Here is a 26,969-nt window from a genome sequence, read left to right as displayed (position 1 = left end):
AACTCATTGCTGCCAAATTCCAGGGTGACGCGTTCGCGTGGTGGACGCGATCGCGTTGGTGGCCAATATTGGGATACGACGCGGACGCATGGGGTACGCGTTCGCGTGGTAGGGCTTGTGTGACTAGCGCCAGTCCAGCCCCACTCCAGCACAACTTTTGGCCATGCACCCTTTCTTACATCGATTTTCAGGTCACACGTCTGCGTGGGTGACGCGGGCGCGTGGGAGACATTATTCCCACATGACGCGGACACCTCAGCGACGCGGTCGCGTGGATTAATTTGTACCTAAGGCACACCTCCAGCCACGCTCCCGCGTGACTTTCTGTTCGATTTATTTTTCTTTCTTACTCTCCTGCGACGCGGATGCGTCGGCGACGCTGTCGCGTCGCGTGCCCTCCTTTTTTTTAAATGCAAAATGCAGAATGCAGTATGCAGATGTTATGACTAATTCCAGGTTCAATAAAATTCAAAAACAAACAAAACTAAATAAAATTAAAATTGAAAAAGGAACGATCATACCATGGTGGGTTGTCTCCCACCTAGCAATTTTAGTTAAAGTCCTTAAGTTGGACATTTGGTGAGCTCCCTGTTATGGTGGCTTGTGCTTGAATTCATCCAAAAATCTCCACCAATGTTTGGAATTCCAGCAGCCTTCGGGATCCCAAACTAGGCGCAGAAAGCCTTCAAGTATGTTAAAGCAAGTGACAAGGCCCCAAGAGTGTTGATTGCCAGAATGAATTCCAGGGTCCCAAATCTTGCTTTTGCACCCGTCTTCTTGTTGATCATTATGATTCCATCCGGGTAGCAAGCAATCTGAATTCTCACTAAAGCGGACAAACAACTTCCTAGACTCATTCAGTTGAGCTTTACACCAACCCTTGCATTTAAACTTTGAGCACACAACTATGTTGAACCTTGCTTGACAACTCCAACCACTAACTATCTTCCTCTTACTCTTAATGCCACAAAGAGCTCTAAGTTGACCATCCGTCTCCAATAGCCCATATTCAAGTGGAATTAGAAAGTTAAGGGATATGAATTTTACCCACTTGAATGTTGTGAAGGATGATGGCAACTTAGGGAGAGGTATTTCTAACGAATTTGAAAGCTCCACTCCCTTGTGCTCTTCTCTGACAACTTCCACCTCTTTGCAAGTTTCTTCAATATCAACCTCTTCCTCTTGGTAGCTTTCTTCCAATTCAATCTCTTCTTATTGCTCACCAAGGGCATGGGAGGCTGTGCTTCTTCTTCTTTAATCTCCATCTCTTGATCAACCTCTTCAAAGTCTTTAGCTATGATATGCCTTAGAGGTTGTACACCCTCTTTGGCATCAAATTCAAATGTCTTGGAAGGAGGTTCTATGACTGGACTTTTCCATGGAGGTTCTGCATCTCCTAAGTCTTCGATCACTTCTTCCTCTTCAATGATTATGGCTTCCTCCAATTGTTCCAATACAAATTCATGCTGCTAACTGTCCACCGGAGTTTCTAGCTTCTCCTTCATGCTGCGCTCTTCAGTAGATTCTCCACATGAAGTCATGGGAGTTCCTTGAGTGTCTGAATGATGGGAAGCTAATCGATTTATTAACTAGCCTAAGGCGGCCGCGAAATTTAGCACACTCTTATTCATCCTTTCTTGCCCTTGAAGAATAACACTAAGGGCGTTGTTATCCAATGGAGGTTGGGGTGGATAGGAGGGTTCATTATTTTGGAGAAAGGGTTCATAATAGGAAGGTGGTTCTTCTTGATAAGGATATGGAGATGGTGAATATTGAGGTGGTGGTTCTGGGTGTGGTTCATATGGTGGTTGGTGTGGTGGATAAGGATTAGAGTCATATGTGGGTGTTTGGTGGTAAGGGGCTTGTGAGTATGGTGGTCCAGAGTTGTGTTGAGAAGATGGTTCATAAGCATATGGCGGGACTTGTTGGTAACTACAAGGGGGTTCACCATAGTCATCATTTTGGTATGCATCACAGAATGGTTGTTGGTTATAGTGCATTGGAGGGGGTTATTGCCAAGAGGGTTGATCAAATCCTTGTGGCTCCTCCCATCTTTGATTGTTCCAACCTTGATGCTTGTTCTCATTGTAATTTCCTCTTCCTGTAACATAATTGTAACCAGACTCATAGCCAAAGGGGTGAGAGTTCATAGTAGCAAATAAAAATTAAAAACGAAAATAAAAATAAATTTAAATTAAAAGGTTATTGAAATTTAAATTTTGAAAATTAAATTTTGAATTTTAAAATTTGAAATTTGAAAATTTTGAAATTTGAATTTTTTAAATTTTGAAATTTGAATTTTGAAAAAGTCAACAATATAAGATAAAAATTTGAAAAAGATTTAAATTTTGAAAAGGTTTGATTTTTAAAATTTTAAATTTTAAAATTTTAAATTTGGATTTTGAATTTTGGAATTTAAATATTGAAATTTGAAATTTGATTTTGAAAAAGATTTGAATTTTGAAATTTAAAACTAAGATAAGATAAGATAAAAATTTTAAAATGAAAATCTGAAATTTTTTTTTATGCAAATTTCGAAAATTCAATTAAAATAAAGAGAAAATATATTTTTGAATTAAATGAGGAAAGAGAAAAATAATAAAATGACACCAAACTTAAAATTTTTTAGATCAAAATGAAGAAAAAAACTAAGAACAACTTGAAGGTCAAGATGAACACCAACAATAGATTTTTTTTTAAAAAAAAAAATTTAATAACTAAATAAAAACCAATAACCTCTTAATTTACGAAAAAACAAAAATAAAAACAAATAAATAAGTAAAAAGTAAATATTTACAATAACCTATAATAAGGCACACGTTTGCAATTCCCCGGCAACGGCGCCAAAAATTGACGTGGCGGAAATTGGCGAGTTAAGAAATTATTATAAGAGATACGTTGCAAGTATTGTTCTTAACCAACCAAAAATTCGCTTATCAATTTAGAAGGGTTGTCACAAAATTAGAATTAAAATACTGGGAGTATGAATCCCAGGTCGTCTCCCAACGAGTTGCAGAAAGGTGTGCTATTTTATTAATAAGATGTTTTCCAAAAGGGGTTGAGTTTGATAGACAGAAAATTAAATCATAGATTTTGTGTAATTTAAATAAAAACCTTGACCGGGAGTAGTTTAGTCGGAAGTCCTATCCTTGTTGGAGTTTTTCCAAGATAAAAGTGATAATTGAAGGTTACCTGCTCTGTTATCCTTTACCAGATAAAGGAAAGTTAAGCAAGTTGGAAGTCAGTTTCTATTCACAAGTTCTAATCCTCTCCCTTGGGAAGGACTAGTGTCAGTGACTAGAGGGCGACCCAACGCTAAACCCAACTATAATTTTACTCTTGAGCATCCAACTCAAGGTCCTCCATTCAACCAACTCCCAATCAAGTTATGGAACTACTCACTCATTATGATTGTAAAATTCACGAAATAAGAAAAGGGAAATAAAGAAAGACATGATAAACAATAATCAAAAGGATCAATTAAAATAAAAATAGTTCTTGTATTAATAAGTTCTAAAAATAATCCAATAGTAACTCTGAATAAATTAAGGATATGAAAAAGTAAGTGACAAGTAAGGAAACAAACTAGAATGATGAAGTCTTGACGAAGGTAATAAGTCTTCTCAATATCCCAATCCAAAAAGCAATAAAATCAAAAATCCTAAGAACTATGAATGTGTAGAGAGAAAATCTAGAGGAAGAGTAAAATCCGATATAAAAACTAAAATTATGCGGAATGAATGAATGTTCTCCGTCTCTGCATGTTCCTTGGCTCTAATCTGCTTTTCTGGGCCGAGAACTGGGTCAAAATAGGGCCCAAAATAGCCCCTAGCGAATTCTGCAGATCGCGCATGTCACACGAGCGCGTCGTCCACGCGTTCGCATCATCCAGCGTTTTGCCTTGCCACGCGTGTACATCGTCCACGCATTCGCATCACTTGTGCATTTTCCAATCCATGCGTTCACGTCAGGCATGCGAGCGCGTCACTGCAATTTCCTCTATTTCGCACGGTCGCGTGAGCCATGCGTCCGCGTCACTTCTCGCTGGTCATCTCCTCTATTTCTTGTGTTCCTTCCATTTTTGCAAGCCTCCTTTCCAATCTCCAAGTCATTCATGCCCTATAAAGCCTGAAACACTTAACACACAGATCATGGCATCGAATGGAATAAAGAAGAATTAAAATACATAATTAAAAGTCTCTAGGAAGCAATTTTCAACCATGGAGTAATTTTGGGAAGGAATTGTGAATACAAGATAATTTAATGAATAAGTGGGTAAAGATTCGATAAAACCACACAATTAAACACAATATAAACCATAAAATAATGGTTTATCAGCGGCCGACGCGTACGCGTCATGTACGCTTGCGCGTCAGATCGCGGGCACAGAATATGCACAACTTTGGCACAACTCTCTAGTTTTTGTACCAAGAGTGTGAGATGCACCACCGGCGCGCGCACAAAGTGAGCTTGCGCACGGATGCCTTTTTTTTTTTCAAAAACAGGGCACTCCCCTAATTTATAAGCATTCTAAAACAATCAAAAATCAAATTTAACAATAAATCTTTTTGGTTTTTGAAAAATTTTCAAACATAGTAAAAACAAAACTTATACTACAAGCAAAGTGCAATCTAACAACAACTATTCTAATCAAAGCATGAATGCAACAAACAACCTATCAATAAAAGCAAAATGCATAAGAGTATAGAAAATAAGAAGAACTACCTACAATGGCAACTCCAATCACTTATTAACCAAATCTAAAAGAGAGTGGAAAGAGTTTAGCATGGTGGGGTGTCTCCCACCTAGAACTTTTAGTTTAAGTCCTTAAGTTGTATATTTGGAAGGCTCCTTGTTATGGTGGCTTATGCTTGTACTCATCTTGAAACCTCCACCAATGCTTGGACTTCAAGTAAGCTCTAAAATTCAAAATCAATGGCACCAAGCTTTGATGAAGTTCCACACAAGCTAAGGGCTTCCAAAATTGATCATCATCTATTCCCGGATCCCAAATCTTGTTTCTAAACCCATCTTCAAGTTGATCATCATAATTCCAATTGGGTGAGAAGTGATCCGAATTCTCAAGTAAACACTAAAGCATCTTCCTAGACCCCTTTAGTTGAGAACTATACCAACCATTGCACTTAGACTTTAAGCTTTCAACCATAAGGAACCTTGATTGGCATTTCCACCCACTACTCAATTTCCTTTTTTTGTTAACCCCACAAACAGCTCTAAGTTGCCCATCATTTTCAATAAAACCATATTCAAGTGGGAAAGTAAAGATTAGAGATAAGAATTTTACCCACTTGAATGTTATGTTGGATGGTGACTTAGGAAGGGACGTCTCCAATGGTCCTGTAAGTTCCATTCCCTTGTGCTCTTCTTTAAATACCTCCACCTCTTGGCAAGCTTCTTCTACCTTCATCTCTTGACAAGACTCTTCATGTCCAATTACTTCCTCACCAATATCTTCTAGCTCTTTTCCATTCTTCATATCACAACTTGGAGGTAATGTGGAACTTGTCTCAACATCCACCTCAAATTCAAGAGGAGAAGATTCCTCAAATACCAAAGGATCATGTGTTGGTGTGGGCTCATCTCCAAGAAAAAGATTTGTTTTTTGTTCACCTTCTTCCAATTCTTCATCATTCATTATATGCTTAGGAGGTTGCACATTATCCTCCTCAACACCAAATTCAAGCTCATTGGAAGAAGGTTCAACAACTTCCACAAAATCATCAACAATGTCACTTGGTGTGGAAATGTTCTCAAGCTCAAAATCCACCTCTTGTTCAACTTTGCCTAGGCTTTCAACCAGTTCTTCATTAACAATCTCTCCACTCTCCACTTGTTGCAAGACATATCCCATCTCCTTGTCATCATCTTGGGATTCCAAAATCTCCTTCATACTCCTCTCTTCGGTTGATTTCTCACATTCATCCGTAGAGGTATTTTGCTTGTTGCATGAGTCCCATGAGTCCAAGTTGGCTTTAATTTTGGCAAGGTTAGCCTCGATAGCTTCATAATTCTTTTGGGCTTCCTCTTGCTCCTTTTGACGGATTATTGCTTGAAGCCGATCCATTGTTTCCTTGAGACGATCCATTGGCTCTTGGATGGATGGATATAGGTGTTCTTACTTAGAGGGTTGTGGTGGAAAGGGAAATTCATTATATGGTTGAAAGTTATCCTACATGGGAGGTGATTCATCTTGGTGATAATATGGAAGTGGTGGTTCTTGAGTGTATTGGTAGTGGAATTGGGGTGGTTCTTCATATGGTTCATATGGTTCACAAGGTGGTTGGTATGGTGGATATAGGTTGGGGTCATATGGAGGTGTTTGGTGAAAAGGGACTTGTGAGTAAGGTAGTGCAAAATTATGTTGAGGAGGTGGTTCATAGGCATATGGTGGTGGTTGTTGACAATCACAATAAGGGTCACCACATCCATTAGATTGATATGCATTAGGATGAGAGTTATACCCATAAGAATTCAGAGGTTGTTGTTGCCAAGAAGGGTGATCAATCCCTTGAGGCTCCTCCCATCTTTGATTCTTCCATCCTTGATGCACATCCTCATTGTAGCTCCCATTTCCTACAACATAATTTTAGCCAAACTCATAGCCAAAGTGATGAGAATTCATAATAGCAAATAAAAACAAAAGCTAACAAAAATAAGCAACAAAGTCCTAAAGCTAACAAAAACTAACAAATAAGCAAAATGCAAACATATTCACAATATTCACAATAGCCAATAATATAACACCATTACAACTCCCCGGCAACGGCGCCATTTTGATAGATGAGTTTTGCTCGATGGTTTAGAATTTCACATAAAATGAATGAATTCTCGTTGCAAGTATAGTTCTACACCAGCAAACAATCCTCCCAATCAAAAATTTGGTTGTCACAAATAACAAACCCCAAATAAGAATTAACCAAAGTATTTGAACTCCGGGTCGTCTCACAAGGAATTGCAATGAAATGCTCAATTATTGGCTATAAAGGGGGTAAGGGGGTTGGTTTTTTATTTTTACAAGAAATTAAATGGTAAGAAAAGTAAACTAATAAGAACTAGTAAAATAAGGGAAAAGTACTCTTGGCTAGACATAGGTAATTGAGATCACCATTCTTGTCTACAAACCATATATTGATAATTATGAGAGGCCAACCCATTAAGTCTACTTCCAAAAGCCTTAAGTATGTAATATCTACTCCTAAGCTTGAAGTACGTCAATTAGGCTTGATCACATCAATCCATAAGTCCCAACCTATTTACTAATTAGATTAGTAGTGGGTTAGCGTCAATGGATATCAAATTGATCACCAAGGGTTCTCAAATCACCAAATCAATGAGACCCAGTGACTCAAGGTCACTCAATTCCCTTAGCCTAGGCCAAGAGTCAAGAAAACTACTCAAAAACTAAAGGAAACATTTTAACAAACACTTAGAGTGCAAGAAAAGTAAACATCACAAAATGCTAGAATTAATGAAACCCATAACTACCACAAGCAATAAATCAATAATAACAACTAAGATAAGCAATAAAAGAGCATGGACGCATAAAATTGCATTAGAGAAAATTAAGATCCAACAATGGTTCATCAATATAAAAGAGAGAAAAATAAGAAATTAACAAGAGAAAATAGAAGATTAAGACAATAGAACACTAAAATATAAAAGAATAAAGATCAAAACAAGAATTAAAAGAGAAAATTGAAAGTGATTAACCTAATTTTATCCTAATTTCTATCCTAAATCTAGAGAGAGGAGAGAGCCTCTCTCTCTAGAATTCTACCCTAAAACATGATGAAAAACTAAACTATGACTACTTGGTTCATTCCCCCTTCAATCCTTGGGTTAAATAGCATCAGAAATGAGTTGGGTTGGGCCCAAACTGCTTCAGAAATCGTTGGTGGTGATTTCACTTTAGTGGGCCACGAGCAGCACGGTGCGCACGCGTACATGGCACGTACGCGCCCCTAAACGTGAAGCAACATATAGCAAATTTTATATCATTTTGAAGCCCCGGATATTAGCTTTCTAATGCAACTAGAACCGCCTCATTTGGTCCTTTGTAGCTCAAGTTATGGTCGATTGAGTGCGAAGAGGTCAGGCTTGACAGCTTTACGGTTCCTTCATTTCTTCATGAGTTTTCCCACTTTGCATGCTTTTCTCCTCACTTCTTCCATCCAATACTTGCCTTATGAATCTGAAATCACTCAACAAACATATGAAGGCATCGAATGGAATTAAAGTGAGTTAAATTTAGCTATTTTAAGGCCTAAAATGCATATTTTCACATTTAAGCACAAATTAAGGGAGAATTACAAAACCATGCTATTTAATTGAATAAATGTGAGAAAAGTTGATAAAACCACCCAAATTAAGCACAAGATAAACCACAAAATCGGGGTTTATCAAATCTCCCCACACTTAAACCAAGCATGTCCTCATGCTAAGAATAAAGAAGGACAAAAAAGGGGTATGAACATTTATTCAATGCAAATAAACTATGTGCATCTATCTATATGAATGCAACTAAATGCAAAATGATTCTACCTACTTGGTTAAAAGTAAATCAATCCCCAAGAACACATGTATGAACAAGTAGGGCTAAGATCATATGATGATTCATGAATCCTACTAATTCAAATACCAAAATGAAGTTCAAATAAACTTGCGAGAAGAAAGCTCATGAAAGCCGGGAACAAGGAATTGAGCATCGAACCCTCACCGGATGTGTATCCACTCTAGTCGCTCTAGTGTATAGGGTCGATCACTCAATTCTCTTCTAATCATGCTTTCCATGATTTATTTTTCATCTAACAATCAACAATTATTCAATGCATGCATACACTCATCATGAGGTCTTATTCATAGGTTGTAATGGGACTAGGGTAAAGGTAGGATGCATATAATCAAGTGAGCTTGAAATTTGTATCTTTGATTAGCCTAAGCTCTCACCTAACACATGTAACAACCTATACAATTCTAATACACAACCTAGCTACCCATGATTCCCACTTTTTTCACATACTCATGCATTCTCTTTAATTAACATTGCCTTTTATTTCTTCCTATACCATCAAGCATACTATCATTGATTCTTCATGTTCCTAAACTTAGGTGTTTTGAAGAAATTTGACATGATATCTTGTAAGAATAATAATCTCTCTTCTTCATGTTTATATTTAGGCTATCTCTGCTAAGAATACTAAAAATAGGTCAAAACAAACATGTCCTCACCGAATAGGATCCACAAATTTTGGAATAGTGCGTAAGCAGCTGGTAATATAACTTTTTCTTTGTGATTTCTCTTTTATATATATTCATGGTGTAATTGCCTAGTTAGTATGCTTCATGTAAACTTTTCTCTATGTACTCTAGTGCGACTCTAAAGAGAACAGTGAAAAACCATCATGGGCAGAAGTTTTCATAGCAACTCGCACAAGTAAAAAAGGAAAAGAAATTGATGCTAAAACATAAGCCACAATTGTGAGTTGTTTGTATTTGTATTTTGGATATGTACAATATGAATTCTGATGTGATTTGTATCTAAATTGAGTTAATGCGACTTTGTATTTTATTGGTTGTTGCTTTTTGATAGACTGAACTTCAGAACCGCTTAGAAGTAGGAAAAAATAAAGAGGATGCATTTGTAGGAGTGCTAGGAAAGGACCAACCAGGTCGAGTTCGTTGTTATAGGGCTTCAATTACAAGAAGCTCTCCTAAAAAGGATGAGGAGATTCGCCACATAAAAGTTGAATATAACGATAAGGTCTCATCATTAGAGAAGAAGATGGACGGTGTATGTGGTTTATTAAAGGTATTGGTACACCAACTCAACCCTGGAATGAGCGATGAAGAGGTAGCAGCCTTAGTTCAAGCTACCCAAGGTTCTCCTTTGGATACCTCAAGTAGCAGAGCAAAAAATACTCTTCGCTCCTCCGAATCAACTCACATTCCACACAAAGATGGTGTAAGTAATCTTTTCCATTTTATTGTCATATAGATACTAATAAAAAGAAAAAAAACAATGGTCACTGTCCTATTCTTAGCTAAAATTATAATATTTTTATTAATAAAAATGTTGGAATATAACCAAGTACTTCAATTTTGTTTGTTGTTGCTAAATTCGAACTTGGAAGGTTCTAATATGATTGTGAATAACTATGACTGGTGGAAAGAGTTAAGTTTGTTAGAACTTGGAAGGTTCGAACTAGTTGCCATTGTTGTTCATTTTGCATCTTCTTTTTCACTTGTGAGTCTCTCTAATGTTGAATTTTTAGAGTTATTTACAATTAGATTGTTTCACTTATTGGTTCCTTCTATCTGAAAATTCTGAATACACGATTCAAATTTTATAGTGTGTTGTGAAATGTTAGAGATATTAATGGTACTGGCTGATATCATCAAATTGTGTAGGCGCATGATCAAAATTAAATTGCTGCCAGAGACCTTATACCACATTCACATCTTTATTTTATTAAAAATAAGTAATATATGTTTCAGTTTTATTTTGTTAGGTTTAGGCTTGGCTCAACAATAGAATATCAAACATTGGCTGAGGGAACATGAATGTTGTATCACGTTTTCATTGATGCTATAAATCAGATTTATTTACTGAACAATAAGCTGTTTGTTAATAAGTTTGATATCAAATTTAAAGGCGATTTTGAGAATCCTTGTGTAGATTAGTGGATATATGTAGCAAAATTAAATCTAATTGTTAGAATACTTTTTATGTTACAAAAATTAAGTTTGATATCAAATTTGATTGCTAGAAAAATTAGTGGGCTGAAGTTTACTGCATCATCCATTTTTCATTTGTAGTTGTTCATTTGTGTTTTTTATTTTGCTGGGCACGGGTCAAAACAATTTAGCTTGCAATGATACATGAAGTTTTCATATCTTGGCATGAAGTACAAGAAGACTTTGATTAGGAATTCTAATTCATGTATTAGGAATTCATGAGTATTTATGACTTTGATTTTTGGTATTTTGTTAGTGCATGTTGTTATGTGATCACACACTTATTTTGGTGACAATTTAATAAAAGTTAGATTACTTGATTATTGGTCATTGACTAAATTATAAAATTATCTATGAATTTATGTAAGGTTTTATTTATGAAGATTAAAAAATAATTAGGTTATTGACCATATTTTTCGCCACGCTTTAAAAGCGTGGCCATGTCTAAGCTTTTCGCCACGCTTTTAAAGCGTGGCCATATCTCCCCTTGTTGCCACGCTTTTCAGGCGTGGCCATACCTCCTCTATTACCATGCTTTCGCCATGCTTCTAAAGCGTGGCCATATCTCCTTTTGTTGCCATGCTTTTCAGGCTTGGCCATATCTCGTCTACTGCCACGCTTGTAAAAGCGTGGCCATATCTGCTCTATTGCCACGCTTTTAAAGCGTGGTCGTATCTAACCCTATCGCCACGCTTTAAAAGCGTGGCCATATTTCCCACCTATAGCCATGCTTTTAAAGTGACAATTTGTAAAAAAGCGTGGCAAAAAAAGCGTGGCAATAGGCTGAAAAAAGCGTGGCGATAGAGCAACCACCACCCTTTCAAAGGTCACCCTTTCAAAAGCGTTGTGGTAGCTCAAAAAGAGTGGCGAAAAGCTATCGCCACATTTTTTTCAGATTTTCACCACACTTTAAAAGCATGGCAATAGACGTGTTTTCTTGTAGTGCTAATCTGGCGTCCAGCGTCCAAACACTCATAAAGGACCCCCTAGCCAGCGTTCAATGCCCTAGAGGCCTCCTAGCATGTGGATCTCAATTAAGCTCAGCACAAACACTCACCAAGTGGGCCCCAGAAGTGGATTTAGCACTAAAAGACTATTTTACCCTTTTTATGTAATCCTTATTCATTAGCCTAGTATTTATTTGAGAACCTTTACTTTATTTTGAACCTTTTCACACTTTACACATTTTTGATATTGTATCTATCAGTATGAGTTTCGAAACCTCCTAGGTTGAGGGGAGGAGCCCTGGTGAGTTTTTTGGATTAATAAAAGTATTACGGTTTCTTTTCAATCCGTGTTTGATTCTCTATTCTAAAATGTATCTTTGTTCTTCATTCTAAGACCGCGTGCCTGACAACCACACGTGTTCTTCTAGGGTTCGTGTGACTATGTAACTGGAAAGCATTGAACCACTCACTTGATTATACATCTCTTAGACGTCTAATCCACGACTTCATTGGGGACTTCTTGAGACATCTATTCGGCCGAGTTATGGGGAGATTAGAGTCTTTGTGGTAAAAGCTAGAACCCAAAGGCGCAGTATTCCCTGATCCGGAAGATTTGACCTTCTCTGTGGCATTTTTAGTAGGATCATTAAGGAGAATGGACTGCAGGAGTTTTACTCTCAATCAGAATGGATCCACACTAACCCTGGGGTTCATATCTGAAGGAGCATTGGCAACCTCTGAACCGGCGTTGGTCACATACAGCCTGCTATAGAAGAAATCATTCACAGTTGAAGAAGACAGTAAGACCAGAATTAATCCAGAAGAACAAAGCACCTCCAAACCTTGACCACCTTCTTATCAAAGTTTAAACAAATTCTGAGTTCTGAGTAACGTTTTCTCTTTATTTTCTTTTATGCAATTAAACAACATACCTACATCTCCTATTTGCCTGACTAAGATCTACAAGATAACCATAGCTTGCTTCAAACCACAATCCTCGTGGGATCGACCCTGACTCGCTCAGGTATTATCTGGACAACCCAGTGCACTTGCTGGTTCATTTGTACGAAGTGTGGGGATTCATGCACCAATGTTGATGGTGGAAGTGATGTTTATGTTATGAGCCAGATGGCTGTATCTGATAATGAATTGTGGCTGACTATGAATTATATTATGAGGCGGATGGTTGTATCAATGTTGAGTTATGGCTGAGCATGAATATATATGATTAATGATTGATAATGTGATTGTTGTACTTCTAAAATATCTAAGACATAAGTTTCCTTGGGTGAAAGCAGTGGCTAGCAGATAAGCGGATTTTTATACACTTTTTGGCATAATTTTCATATACTTTTTAGCATGTTTTGTTTTAGTTTTATTTAGTTTCCATAGGTTTTAGTGTAAAATTCATATTTTTGGATTCTACTATGATTTTGTGTGTTTTTGTAGGATTTCAGGTATTTTCTGACTGAAATTGAGGAGCTGGAGCAAAAGTCTGATTCAGAGACAGAGAAAGCACTGCAAATGCTGTTCGGATCTGACCGCCTTGCACTCGGAAGAGCTTTTCTGGTGGTACATAAGTTCAAATGGAGTGTTCTCAACGGCTATAGAAAGCTAACTTCTAGAGCTTTCCATCAATTTACAATATTCCATACTTTGCTTCAGAATAGAAGGCCTAAAACTGGCGTCCAACGCCAGCCCCTGCCCCAGTCCAAGTATCCAGCGCCCACAAAGAGGAGACCAGCGTCCAAACGCCCAAAGAGGACCCGCTAGCCAGCGTTCAATGCCCTAGAGGCCTTCTTGCACGTGGATCTCATCAGAGCTCAGCCCATCCACTCACCAAGTGGGCCCCAAAAGTGGATTTTAGCACTAAAAAGACTGTTTTACCCTTCTTATATAATCCTTAGTCATTAGTTTAGTATTTAAGAGATATTTTACATAATCATAGAGGACTTAAAGCCATATTTTCGTTTATGATTGTATTTTCTATTAGTATGAGTTTCTAAACCTCCTAGGTTGAGGGGAGGAGCCCTGCTGAGTTTTATGGATTAATAAAAGTACTACTGTTCTTTCTCAATTCGTGTTTGATTCTCTATTCTAAGATGTATCTTTGTTCTTCATCAATATGAATACGTTGAACTGGCATAAGGTTATTACATTCTACATGGGTTCAGAGTGAGTCTTTAATCGGACAATGATGAACCACTAGCTTGATTATACATCTCTCAGACGGCTAATCCACGACTTCATTGGGGACTTCTCTAGACACCAGTTCAGCCGAAGTACCGGGAGATTAGAGTCTCTGTGGTAGAGGCTAGAACCTAAAGGCACAGTATCCTCCGATCTGAAAGATTCGACCTTGTCTGTGGCATTTTGAGTAGGATCATTAAGGAGAATGGACTGCAGGAGCTTCATCCTTAATCAGAATGGATCCGCACTAACCCTGGGGTTCAGATCTGGTGGAGTATTGGTGGCTTCTCAAACTAGCATCAATCACATACAACCTTCCATAGAAGAAATCATTCACAATTAAAGAAGACAGTAAGACCAGAGTTAATCCAGAAGGACAAAGCATCTCCAAGCCTTAACCATCTTCTTATCATTGTAAACAAATCAACCTAGTTTAGGTCTAACCAATCCAACAACTCTTCTATCCACCTGACTAAGATCTGCAAGATAACCATTTTACTTCAAACCACAATCCTCGTGGGATCGACCCTGATTCGCTCAGGTATTACTTGGACGACCAAGAACACTTGCTGGAACAGTTGTACAAAGTGTGGGGGATTCGTGCACCAAGTTTTTGGCGCCGTTGCTGGGGATTCTTCAAGTTTGGACAACTGACGGACTACCTTGTTCCTTATATTAGGTATTGTCTTTAATTTTGTTAGAGTCTTTTATTTTATTTTCCTTTTTTTTCAAAAAATCAAAAACATTTTCCAAAAATTTTTTTCTTTTCTTTGTTTTTGGTTTGAGTCTTTTGTTTTTGTTCTTGTTGAAATTTTCGAATTCTTTGAGTCTCTTTTCAAAAAAATTTCAAAATTAGTGTCTTTTGTTTGAATCTTGTGTCAATCTTTAAGTTTGGTGTCTTCTTGTATGTTTTCTTTAATTTTTCAAAAATTTTATCTTTGGTTTTCAAAAATTTTAAATTTGGTGTCTTTGGCATGTTCTTGTGTTCTTTGAATTCTTTGAGTTTTGTTCTTGGTGTTCTTCTTGATCTTCAAAGTGTTCTTATTTTTCTTTTTGTTTTGATCTTAAAATTTTTGAGTTTAGTGTCTCTTTGTGTTTTTCTTCTCAATTTTCGAAAATTTGTCTTCTTAGATCTAAAAATTTTAAGTTTGGTGTCTTTTGTTGTTTTTCTCTTTCTTCATTAAATTCAAAAATAAAAAAAAAATATCTTTTCTTATATTTAATTAATTTTTCGAAAATTTTAATTAAAATTTTAGATTTTAATTTCAAAATTTTTATCTTATCTTATCTAGGTTTTAAATTTCAAAATTCAAATCTTTTCAGAATCAAATCTTTTCAAAAATCAAATCTTTTTCAAATCTTTATCTTATCTTATCTTGTTTCAAGTTAAAAAATTCAAAATTCAAAATTTAAAATTCAAAATCTAATTTTTAAATTTAAAATTTAATCTTTTTTAATTTAAAACATATCTTTTCTTAGCTTCCTCTCTTACCTAACTTATCTTATCTTTCCTATCTTATCTTCTCTTAAATTTTAAAATTAAATCTTTTTCAAATCTTTTTAATTCTTATCTTATCTTGTTGACTTTTTCAAATATTTTTAAAATCGAATCTTTTCTAATCTTCTATCTTATTTTGTTTTCAAATTTTTCTTAATTAGTTACTTGTGTTCTCTCTCTTCTTTTTCAAAACTTCCTAACTAATTCTTCTCTCTTCTAATTTTTGAAATCTTTACTTCTATTTCTCTCTCTTCTTTTTCAAAAATCAATAATTAATTTTCAATTCTTTTTAATTAATTAAACTTTGTTTTCGAATTTAATTAATAAATAAAATAAAAATAAAAATATTTTAATTACAACTTATAACTTATTCCTTAATTCTTCTTCTTCTCCTACCTTTCTTCATCATGAACCCAAATGGGAATGAAGAGTTTAGAAGAACTCTGGGGTCCTATACAAACCCCACTACTGACTTCTATGGAAGAAGTATTAGCATACCTCAACTCATTACATTAGTGCAGCAAACCTGCCAGTATTCTGGACTTCCACAGGAAGAACCTACAGAGTTTCTGGAAGATTTCTTAAAGATTGCTGACACAGTATATAATGAGGGAGTAGACCAAGATGTCTACAGACTATTGCTCTTTCCTTTTACTGTAAAGGACCAAGCAAAGAGGTGCTTAGATAACCAGCCCAAAGCTAGCTTGAAAACTTCGAAACAGTTAGTAGACAAGTTTCTAAATCAATACTTTCCTCCAAGAAAGATGACCCAGCTGAGACTGGACATCTAAGGCTTCAATCAAGGAGATAATGAATCTCTTCATGATGCCAGGGAGAGGTATAGAAGGATGCTAAGAAAATATCCCACTGAAATGTTTTCAAGATGGGTACAGTTAGACATCTTCTACTATGGACTTTCAGACATGGCTAAAATGTCTCTGGACCACTATGTTGGTAGTTCCATACATAAGAGAAAGACCATTGAAGAGGCTCACGGGCTTAATGTGACAGTTGCCACTAAACAACATCTGTACTCATCTGCTGAGACTTCTATGAAAGGAGAGGTTAAGGTAATATCTACTGAACCTAACCCTCTAGAACAGGATAGCCCATTGACTCAGTAACTTCCTGCCCTTGCCCAGTAACTACTGGAATTGCAAGAGCCTTTGCGAGAAACTCAGGCTTCTAACAGGAATGTAGAAGCCCAACTGAGTCAAACAAGGCAGCAGTTATAAGCAGATAACAGAAGAATGCCAGGCTATTTAACTGAGGAGTTGGAAATTCTTAAACACCCAACCTAAGTACAACAAGAAAGAAAAGATAATAGAGGAACACCAGACTGATGTCCAAGATGTCTCTGAGGGCATCGAATGCCCAAAGAGGAATGTCATTGGAGTTCAACGCTAAGAAGGGGTATCTATCCTTGGCGTTGAATGCCCAATTCAGGACACCAACAAGGGCGTTGAACGCCTAAAAGGAAATAGTATTCCTGGCATGGAACACTAGGAAGGGGGCAGCGATATGGGTGTTGAACACCCAAGCAAGGGAGGCCAATCACGTACTGATAATAACCCTCCTAAGCAAGCTAGTAACCCCCCTTCCAACACACACGGAACACATCCTTCATCAACCAAGATTGATGAGTATAAGGCTAAGATGCCATTTCCTCATAAACTCTGTCAAGAGGAAAAAAATAAACAGTTTGCTCGCTTTGTGGATTATCTCAGAACATTAGAGATCAAGATCCCTTTTGCAGAGGCTCTTGAACAGATACCTTCTTATGCTAAGTTCATAAAGGACATCTTAAGCCATAAGAAGGATTGGAGAGGGACAGAAATAGTCCTCCTCACAAAAGAGTGCAGTGCAATCATTCAAAACAATTTACCAGAGAAACTTAAAGATCCTGGAAGTTTTATGATACCATGCATTTTAAGGAATGCTTGCACAAGGACAGCTCTATATGACCTTGGAGCAAGCATCAACTTAATATCTGCTTCGTTAATAAAGAAGCTTTGCTTGACTGATGAAGTCAAACCAACACGCATATGCCTTCAACTTGCTGATAGTTCTATTAAGATACCATCAGGCATGATTGAAGACATGATTGTTAGGGTTGGACCCTTTGCTTTTCCGACTAACTTTGTGGTGTTAGATATGGAAGGGCACAAGAGTGCATCCCTTATTCTAGGGAGACCCTTCCTAGTTACTGGACGGACCCTCATTGATGTTGAAAAAGGAGAAGTTACCTTGAGAGTCAATGAGGAAAAGTTCGTACCGAATGCTGTAAAATCCGTGCAGCCACCAGACACCCCAGAGGAATGCATGAGTATTGACCTCATTGACTCCCTGGTGGAAGAAGTAAACATGGCTGATGGACTCAAGGAAAGGCTGAATAACATTCTTACAGATGCCCAGCCTGATTTAGAGGAACCTCTAGAAACCCCTAAAGAAGAGGAGAAACCTCCAAAGCTTGAGCTCAAGCCATTACCATCCTCCCTGAAATATGTATTTCTGGGAGATGGAGATACTTATCCTGTGACCATAAGCTCTGCCTTAGAGCCACAAGAAGACGAAGCACTAATTCAAGTGCTTAAGACACATAAAACCGCCCTTGGGTGGACTATAAGTGACCTTAAGGGCATTAGCCCAACCCGATGCATGCATAAAATCCTGCTGGAGGATGATGCCAAACCAGTGGTGCAACCACAAAGGTGACTGAATCCAGCCATGAAGGAAGTGGTGCAAAAGGAAGTCACTAAGCTTTGAGAGGCTGGGATTATTTATCCCATTTCTAATAGCCCCTAGGTGAGCCCTGTCCAAGTTGTTCCCAGGAAGGGAGGCATGATAGTGGTTCATAATGAAAAGAATGAACTGATTCCTCCAAGGACAGTTACAGGTTGGCATATGTGTATTGACTATAGAAGGATCAATAACGCCGCCAGGAAGGATCATTTTCCTTTACCATTTATTGACCAAATGCTAGAGAGACTAGCAGGGCATGCATTTTACTGTTTTCTGGATGGATATTTTGGGTACAATCAAATAGTAGCGGATTCACAGAATCAAGAAAAGACAGCATTCACATACCCATGTGGTGTATTTGCCTACAGGCAAATGCCCTTTGGCTTGTGCAATGCAGCTGCCACCTTTCAGAGATGTATGTTATCCATCTTCTCTAATATGGTAGACTTCTCTATCTTTGGAGACTCATTTGACCCCTGCCTTGATCATCTGGCCCTAGTTCTGAAAGATGTCAAGAAACAAACCTAGTTCTAAACTGGGAAAAATGCCACTTCATGGTAACAGAAGGCATTGTTCTTAGGCATCGCATTTCAAACAAAAGAATAGAAGTAGATCAAGCTAAGTTGAAAGTGATTAAACGATTGCCACCACCAACTAATGTCAAGGCAATCAGAAGTTTCCTAGGACATGCAGGATTTTACAGGAGGTTCATAAAAGATTTTTTAAAATCGCAAAACCCCTCTATAATTGATGAGCGGATATTTTATATGCTTTTTGACATAATTTTCATATAGTTTTTAGTATGTTTTGTTTGGTTTTTATTAAGTTTTTATAGGTTTTGGTGTTAAAATCATATTTTTGGATTCTACTATGAGTTTTTGTGTTTTTGTGCAATTTCAGGTATTTTCTGGCTGAAATTTTGGAGCTAGATCAGAAGTCTGATTCAGAGACAGAGAAAGCACTGCAGATGCTATTCGGATCTGACCTCCTTGCATTCGGAAGAGCTTTTCTGGAGCTATAGAAGTCCAAATTGAGCATTCTCAATATCTATGGAAATATGACTTCCAGATCTTTCCAGCAATATCTAATAGTTTATATTTTGCTTCGGATTAGAAGGCCCAAAACTGGCGTCCAACGCCAGCTACCTGCCCCCTTCCAGGCGTCCAGCACCCACAGAGCAGAGTCCAGCGTCCAAATGCCCAGAGAGGACCCCTAGCCAGTGTTCAACGCCCTAGGAGCCTCATAGCACGTGGATCTCACCAAATCTCAGCCCAAACACTCACTAAGTGGGCCTAGAAGTGGATTTTAGCACTAGAAAGACTGTTTTACCCTTACTAGTCATTTGTTTAGTATTTAAGGGATTATATTTATGTTATTCGAACATGAAGAGATGCGTATCAATTTACCATTTTTCAAGTTCTACATTGTATTTTCTTTTCAGTATGAGTTTCTAAACCTCCTAGGTTGAGGGGAGGAGCCCTGCTGAGTCCTACGAATTAATAAAAGTATTACTGTTTCTTCTTCGATCCGTGTGTGATTAATTCTAAGATGTATATTCGTACTTCAACATAGTGAATAGAATGATCAGTGACAATCAGATCTGTTCATCATACTAAGATGAACATGCCTAACAAACACCCGCGTCTACTTGGGTTCGTGTGAGTACTTCAGTGGAAAGCACGCACCACCAGCTTGATTATACATCTCTCAGACGACTAATCCACGACTTCGTTGGAAGCTTCTTGAGACACAATTCAGCCAATTTACAGGGAGATTAGGGTCTCTGGGGTAGAGGCTAGAACCTAAAGATGCAGCATTCTCTGATCCAGAAGATCCGACCTTGTCCGTGGCATTTTGAGTAGGATCATTAAGGAGAATGGACGGTATGCGCTTCACCCTCAAGCAGAGATGGATCCACACTAATCCTGGGATTCGGATCCGGAGGAGTATTGACGATCTCTCAATAAAGGCGCCAATCACTTACAGCCTGCCGTTGAAGAGATCACTCACAAGCAAAGAAGACAGTAATACCAGAGTTAATTCAGAAAGACAAAGCAACTCCAATCCTTTACCTTATCCCGATCATTGATTTCCATTTAATTTATAGACTATCTTTATTAGTTATATGTCTTCATAGTTTCATAATCTCAAAACCAACAACCTTCTGATTTTTCCTGACTAAGACCTGCAAGATAACCATATAGTTTTTAGCATGTTTTGTTTAAGTTTTATTGAGTTTTCATAGGTTTTACTGTAAAATTTAAATTTTTGGATTCTACTATGAGTTTGTGTGTATTTGTACAATTTTAGGTATTTTTTGGCTAAAATGAAGGAGTTGGAGCAAAAGTCTGATTTAGAGACAGAGAAAGCACTGCAAATACTGTCTGGATCTGAACGTCTTGCACTAGGAAGAGCTTTTATGGAGCTATAGAAGTCCAAATAGAGCGTTCTTCATGGCTATAGAAATCTGACTTCCAGAGCTTTCCAGAAATTTATAATAGTCTATACTTTGCTCCAAAATAGAAGACCCAAAACTGGCATCCAACGCCAGCCTCCTGCCCCAGTCCAGGCGTTCGGCGCCCACAAGGAGGAGACCAGCGTCCAAACGCCCAAAAGGGAACCCCTAGCCAGCGTTCAATGCCATAGAAGCCTCCTAGCACATGGATCTCATCAAAGCTCAACCCAAACATTCACCAAGTGGGCCCCAGAAGTGGATTTTGGCAATAAAAAGACTGTTTTACCCTTCTTATATAATCCTTAGTCATTAGTTTAGTATTTAAGAGATATTTTACATAATCATAGAGGACTTTAAGCCATCTTTTCCTTTATGATTGTATTTTCTATTAGTATGAGTTTCTAAACCTCCTAGGTTGAGGGGAGGAGCCTTGCTGAGTTTTATTAGTACTACTGTTCTTTCTCAATTCGTGTTTGATTCTCTATTCTAAGATGTATCTTCGTTCTTCATCAATATGAATGCGTTGAACTGGCATAAGGTTATCACATTCTACATGGGTTCAGAGAGAGTCTTTCATCGGACAATGATGAACCACCAGCTTGATTATACCTCTCTTAGATGGCTAATCCACGACTTCATTGGGGACTTCTCGAGACACCAGTTCAGCCGAAGTATAGGGAGATTAGAGTCTCTGTGGTAGAGGCAAGAAGCCAAAGGCCCAGCATCCTGTAATCCGGAAGATTCGACCTTGTTTGTGGCATTTTGAGTAGTATCATTTAGGAGAATGGACTGCAGGAGCTTCACCCTCAATTAGAATGGATCCGCACTAACCCTGCGGTTCAGATCTGGAGGAGTATTGGTGGCTGCTCAAACTAGCGTCAATCACATACAGACTGCCATAGAAGAAATCATTCACAATTGAAGAAGACAATAAGACAGAGTTAATCCAGAAGGACAAAGCATCTCCAAGCCTTAACCATTTTCTTATCATTATAAACAGGTCAACTTGGTTTAGATCTCACAAATCCAACAACTCTTCTATCCAGCTGACTAAGATCTGCAAGATAACCATAGCTTGCTTCAAACCACAATCCTCGTGGGATCGACCCTGACTCGCTCAGGTATTACTTGGACGACCCAGTGCACTTGCTGGTACAGTTGTACAAAGTGTGGGGGATTCATGTTAGTTAATTAGCTTTTAATTTCATTCTTGTTTTTCGAATTTAATTAATAATTTAAATGAAAACAAAAAAAAATATTTTAATTCTAATTTCTCTTTTTGCTTTTTAATTTTCAAATTCTTCTACCTCTCTATTCATTCCTCTATCTTCATTCTTATTTCTTCTTCACATCTCAAAGGGAGTCTTCTATCCTTTGACATAGAGCTCTCATTTTTCTTCTTTCTTGTTCTTCTTTTTCTTGTTTATGAGCAGGAACAGAGATAAAGAACCTCTCTTTGATCCAGATCCTGAAACTGAGAGAACCCTAAGGAGGTGTTTACAACAAGTTAGAGCACAACACTCCGGAAGAGATCTCACAGAACTTTTCGAACAAGAAACAGAAAATACAAGTATGGCAGCTGAACAGAATAATGAAGGAGATGCAAGAAAGGTTCTTGGTGACTTCACTGCAACCACTTCTGATTTTTGTGGAAGAAGTATCTCCATACCTGCCATTAGAGCAACTAAGTTTGAGCTTAAGCCTCAGTTAGTCTCTCTAATACAATAGAATTATAAATTTCATGGACATCCACTAGAAGATCCACATCAATTCTTATCTGAATCCTTACAAATCTGTAAAACTGTTAAGACCAATGGAGTGGATTCTGAGGTCTACAGACTTATGCTTTTCTCTTTTGCTGTTAGAGATAGAGCTAGGATGTGGTTGGATTCTCAACCTAAGGAAAGCCTAGACTCTTGGGAAAAGTTGGTCAATGCTTTCCTGGCCAAGTTCTTTCCACCTCAAAAGATGAGCAAGATCAAGGTGGAAGTTTAAATCTTCAGACAAAAAGAGGGTGAATCCCTCTATGAAGCTTGGGAAAGATACAAGCAACTGACCAATGGAGTGGATCCTGAGGTCTACAGACTTATGCTTTTCCCTTTTGCTGTTAGAGACAGAGCTAGGATGTGGTTGGATTCTCAACCTAAGGAAAGCCTAGACTCTTGGGAAAAGTTGGTCAATGCCTTCCTAGCCAAGTTCTTTCCACCTCAAAAGATGAGCAAGCTCAGGGTGGAAGTTCAAACCTTCAGACAAAAAGAGGGTGAATCCCTTTATGAAGCTTGGGAAAGATATAAGCAACTGATTAGGAGGTATCCTTTTAACATGCTTTCAGAATGGTCTATCCTAGGCATCTTTTATGATGGTCTATCTGAGATGTCCAATATGTCCTTGGACCATTCTGCTAGTGGATAACTCCACTTGAAGAAAACGCCTAAAGAGGCGCAGGAACTCATTGAAATATTTGCAAACAATTAATTCATGTATCTTCTGAGAGGAACCCTGTGAACAATGGGGAGCTCAAAAGAAAAGAGTCTTGAAAGTTGACACTCTAAATGCCATACTAGCGCAGAACAAGATATTGACCCAATAGGTCAATATGATCTCTCAGCATCTGACTGAAGTGCAAGCTGCAACTAGCAGCACTCAAGACACCTCCTATGATGGAGATGCCTATGATCCAGATTAACCCATGATGGAAGAGGTGAAATTACATGGGAGAACCCTATGAAAACACCTATAATTCCTCATGGAGGAATCATCCTAACCTCTCATAGAAAGATCAATAGAAGCCTCAACTAGACTTCAACAATAATCAAGGTGAAAGAAACCAGAATAGGTTCAACAACAGACCAACATTCCCATATTCTCAGCAATAGATGGAGACTTCTAAGCAGAGCCTTTCTGACTTAGCAACCACAGTCTATGAGCTCTCTAAGACCACTCACAGTTTCATAACAGAAACTAGGTCCTCCATTAGTAATCTGGAGGTACAAGTTGGTCAACTGAGCAAGAGAATCCCTGAGACCCCTCCTAACACTCTTCCTAGTAACACTGAAGTGAACCCAAGAGAAGAGTGCAAGGCCATCACTGTAGAAGTTGAGGCCAAACCTAAAGGGGGTAATCTGGCGTTGAACGCCAGTAAGAAAGTCTTTACTGGGCATTCAACTCCCAAGGAGGCACCATCACTGGCGTTGAACGCCAGTAAGGAAGACCTTACTGGGCGTTCAACGCCCAAAAAGCCACCATCACTAGCGTTGAACACCAATAAGGAGGTCCTTACTGGGCGTTCAATGCCCAAGGCAGCACAAAGGCTGGCGTTGAACGCCAATGAAGGTCTCCAAGTTGGGCGTTCAATGCCCAAAGAGACACAAGTCGTAGCGTTGAACGCCACAATAGGGGTAGTTGGCAACCCTACGCCCACTGAGAACTTTCCTATTGAAGAACTGATAGAACCCAAGGTTCATGTGGAGCCCATTGAAGTTCCCTTGAACGCTTGGATAAGAATCATCGAATCTGAAGAGTATGCTTCCTCTTATAAGGAAGAGAAACCTATAGAGGAGCAAGTTGCTCGGTACCTAGGAATTCTGATGAAGCTAAATGCCAAGTAGTTTGGCACAGAGACCTTGGAGGAAGAACCTCCAGTGCTCACCAAGGAACTCAATGCCTTGGTTCAGCATAAGTTACCTCAGAAGAAGCCGGATCCCGAATGCTTCTTAATTCCTTGTACCATAGGTACCATGACCTTTGATAAGGCTCTGTGTGACCTAGGGTCAAGCATAAACCTTATGCCTATCTCTGTAATGGAGAGGATGAGAATCTTTGAGGTGCAAGCTGTAAGAATCTCACTAGAGATGGCAGACAAGTCCATGAAAAAGGCTTATAGACTGGTAGATGATGTCTTGGTGAAGGTTGAAAAACTTTACATCCCTGCTGACTTCATAATCCTAGATACTGGGAGGAAGAGGATGAATCCATCATCCTTGGAAGACCCTTCCTAGCTGCAGCCAAGGCTGTGATTGATGTAGATAGAGGAGAACTAGTCCTGCAATTAGATGAGGACTATCTTGTGTTCAAGGTTCATAAACCTCATTCTACCTCAACTAAAGGAAGCACCATTCATAAACATGGAGTGCTTCAACCACTCCTCTCAGTACAGAACCTAACAGAGCCCCCAGACACCAATTCTAAGTTTTGTGTGGGGCAACCGTCATTAAGCTCTGAGAGGAATGGCGGTAAGAAAGTGCCCAAGGGCTGGAAGGATAAGAAAATCTCCACTGAAGGCCTCTCACCTGGCATGAGAGTTATCTTCACTGAGAATCCAACCATTCCACACACTGTGAGCAGGATCTTGTCTCTAGAACATGTGAAACTTATCCATGAGAGCACAAGCAAGAAGTTCACCGTAAGGGGAAAAATTCTGAGCCCATATCCATCTCCGTAAGGAGCTAACTGTCAAGCTAGTGACATTAAAGAAGTGCTTGTTGGGAGGCAACCCAACCATAATTAAAGTTATTTCTGTTTTACATTTCATTCATATCAGTTTAATTTTCATATTTGTTTAAGTTTATGATCATGTGCAGTAGTTAGAACAGAAATAGAAATAGTCAGAGCTGGAAACAGAACACCCTGGAGCAGATACCTTGCTGGCGTTGAACGCCAGACAAAGAGGCTAGAGTGGGCATTCAACGCCCATGAGGAGCAGCATTGCTGGCGTTGAACGCCAGCAAGGGAGCTCATAGCTGGAGTTGAACGCCAGCCAAGAGCAGGAGCTGGGCGTTCAATGCCCGCAAGGGGGCAGGGAACTCGAATTCCCTAGCCTCTCAGGATTAGTGAGTCCCAAAGAATCTCCACCTACTCCACCTTCTTCTCTCTCTTACTTTTACTCTTCCCCACACACTATTTCCTATAAACCCTAACCCAATCACATCCATATTACTTACCAAAACCATCATAACTCCCACCAACACCTACCCACTTCAAATTTAAAATTTTCCACCCAATTCCCACCCATACATTTAAGCCCAACCTATCTCACTCCTATAAATAACCCTTCTTCATATCCTTCATACACACACCATTCATACACTAAACCCCCACTTGGCTAAATTCTCCTCTCTCCCTCCATTTCCTCTATTCTCTTCTCCTTCTACTCTTTTCTTCATATTTTGCTCGAGGACGAGAAAAGCTTTTAAGTTTGGTGCTGGAAAAGCCTTGTTTTATGCTTTTCATTCATAGTTATGGCACCCAAAGTCGGAGAATCCTCTAGAAAGAGGAAAGGGAAAGTAGTTTCTTCCACCTCTGATTTTTGGGAGATGGAGAGATTCATCACCGAAGCTCATCAAGACCACTTCTATGAAGTAGTGGCAAAGAAGAGGGTGATTCCTGAAGTCCCCTTTAGGCTTAAAAAGAATGAGTACCCGAAGATCGAAGAGAAATTCGGAGAAGAGGTTGGGAAGTCCTAACCAATCCTATCTGAGAAGTTGGGATCTTGATGGTGCAAGAGTTCTATGCTAATGCATGGGTCACTAAAACCCATGATACTAGTGTGAACCCATATCCCAAAAATTGGAGCACCATGGTCCGAGTGCGACCCTTAGATTTCAGCCCAGAGAGTGTAAGGTTGGCACTCCATTTGCCAATGATGCAAGGAGACCCACATCCTTACACCAGAAGAGTGAATTTTGATCAGAGGCTGGACCAAGTCCTTTCAGACATTTGTGCGGAAGGAGCTCAGAGGAAGAGGGATGCTCAAGGAATAGCTAGAGAATGGTTGGAATTTATCCAACGCTCTATCATCCCTACCAGAAATCGGTCAGAAGTGACCATTGACAGAGCCATCATGATTCATTACATCATGATTGGAAGTGAGGTGGAGGTACATGAGGTAATACCGCAAGAGTTGTACAAGAAAGCTGAAAAGCCTTCCACCTTAGCAAGGTTGGATTTTCCCCACCTTATTTGTCACCTCTGCAATTCAGCTGGAATTCTCATGGAAGGAGACATCCCCAGTGAGGAGGACAAGCCCATCACTAAAAGAAGGATGGAGCAAACTAGAGAGCCAGCACATGAACCACAGCAAGAGCATGTGGAGCTGCCTCAACAAGAAATCCCTGAGATGCCTCAAAGGATACAATTTCCTCCCCAAGGCTATTGAGAACAATTGCACACTTCTCTATGAGAATTAAGCTCCAGCATGGATCAACTAAGGATGGGACATCAAGAACATTCCACCATCCTCCATGATATAAGAGAAGATCAAAGGGCCATAAGGGAAGAACAAAGAGCCATGAGGGAAGAACAACAGAGGCAGGGGGTGACATAGAAGAGATCAAGCACTCCATTGGATCCTCCAGAAGGAGTAGTAGCCACCATCACTAAGGTG

Source organism: Arachis hypogaea, chromosome 12 (assembly GCF_003086295.3).
Source record: "Arachis hypogaea cultivar Tifrunner chromosome 12, arahy.Tifrunner.gnm2.J5K5, whole genome shotgun sequence".
NCBI classification, from domain to species: domain Eukaryota; kingdom Viridiplantae; phylum Streptophyta; class Magnoliopsida; order Fabales; family Fabaceae; genus Arachis; species Arachis hypogaea.
The sequence above is the reverse complement of the archived record's forward strand: the minus strand, read 5'-3'. Positions refer to the sequence as shown.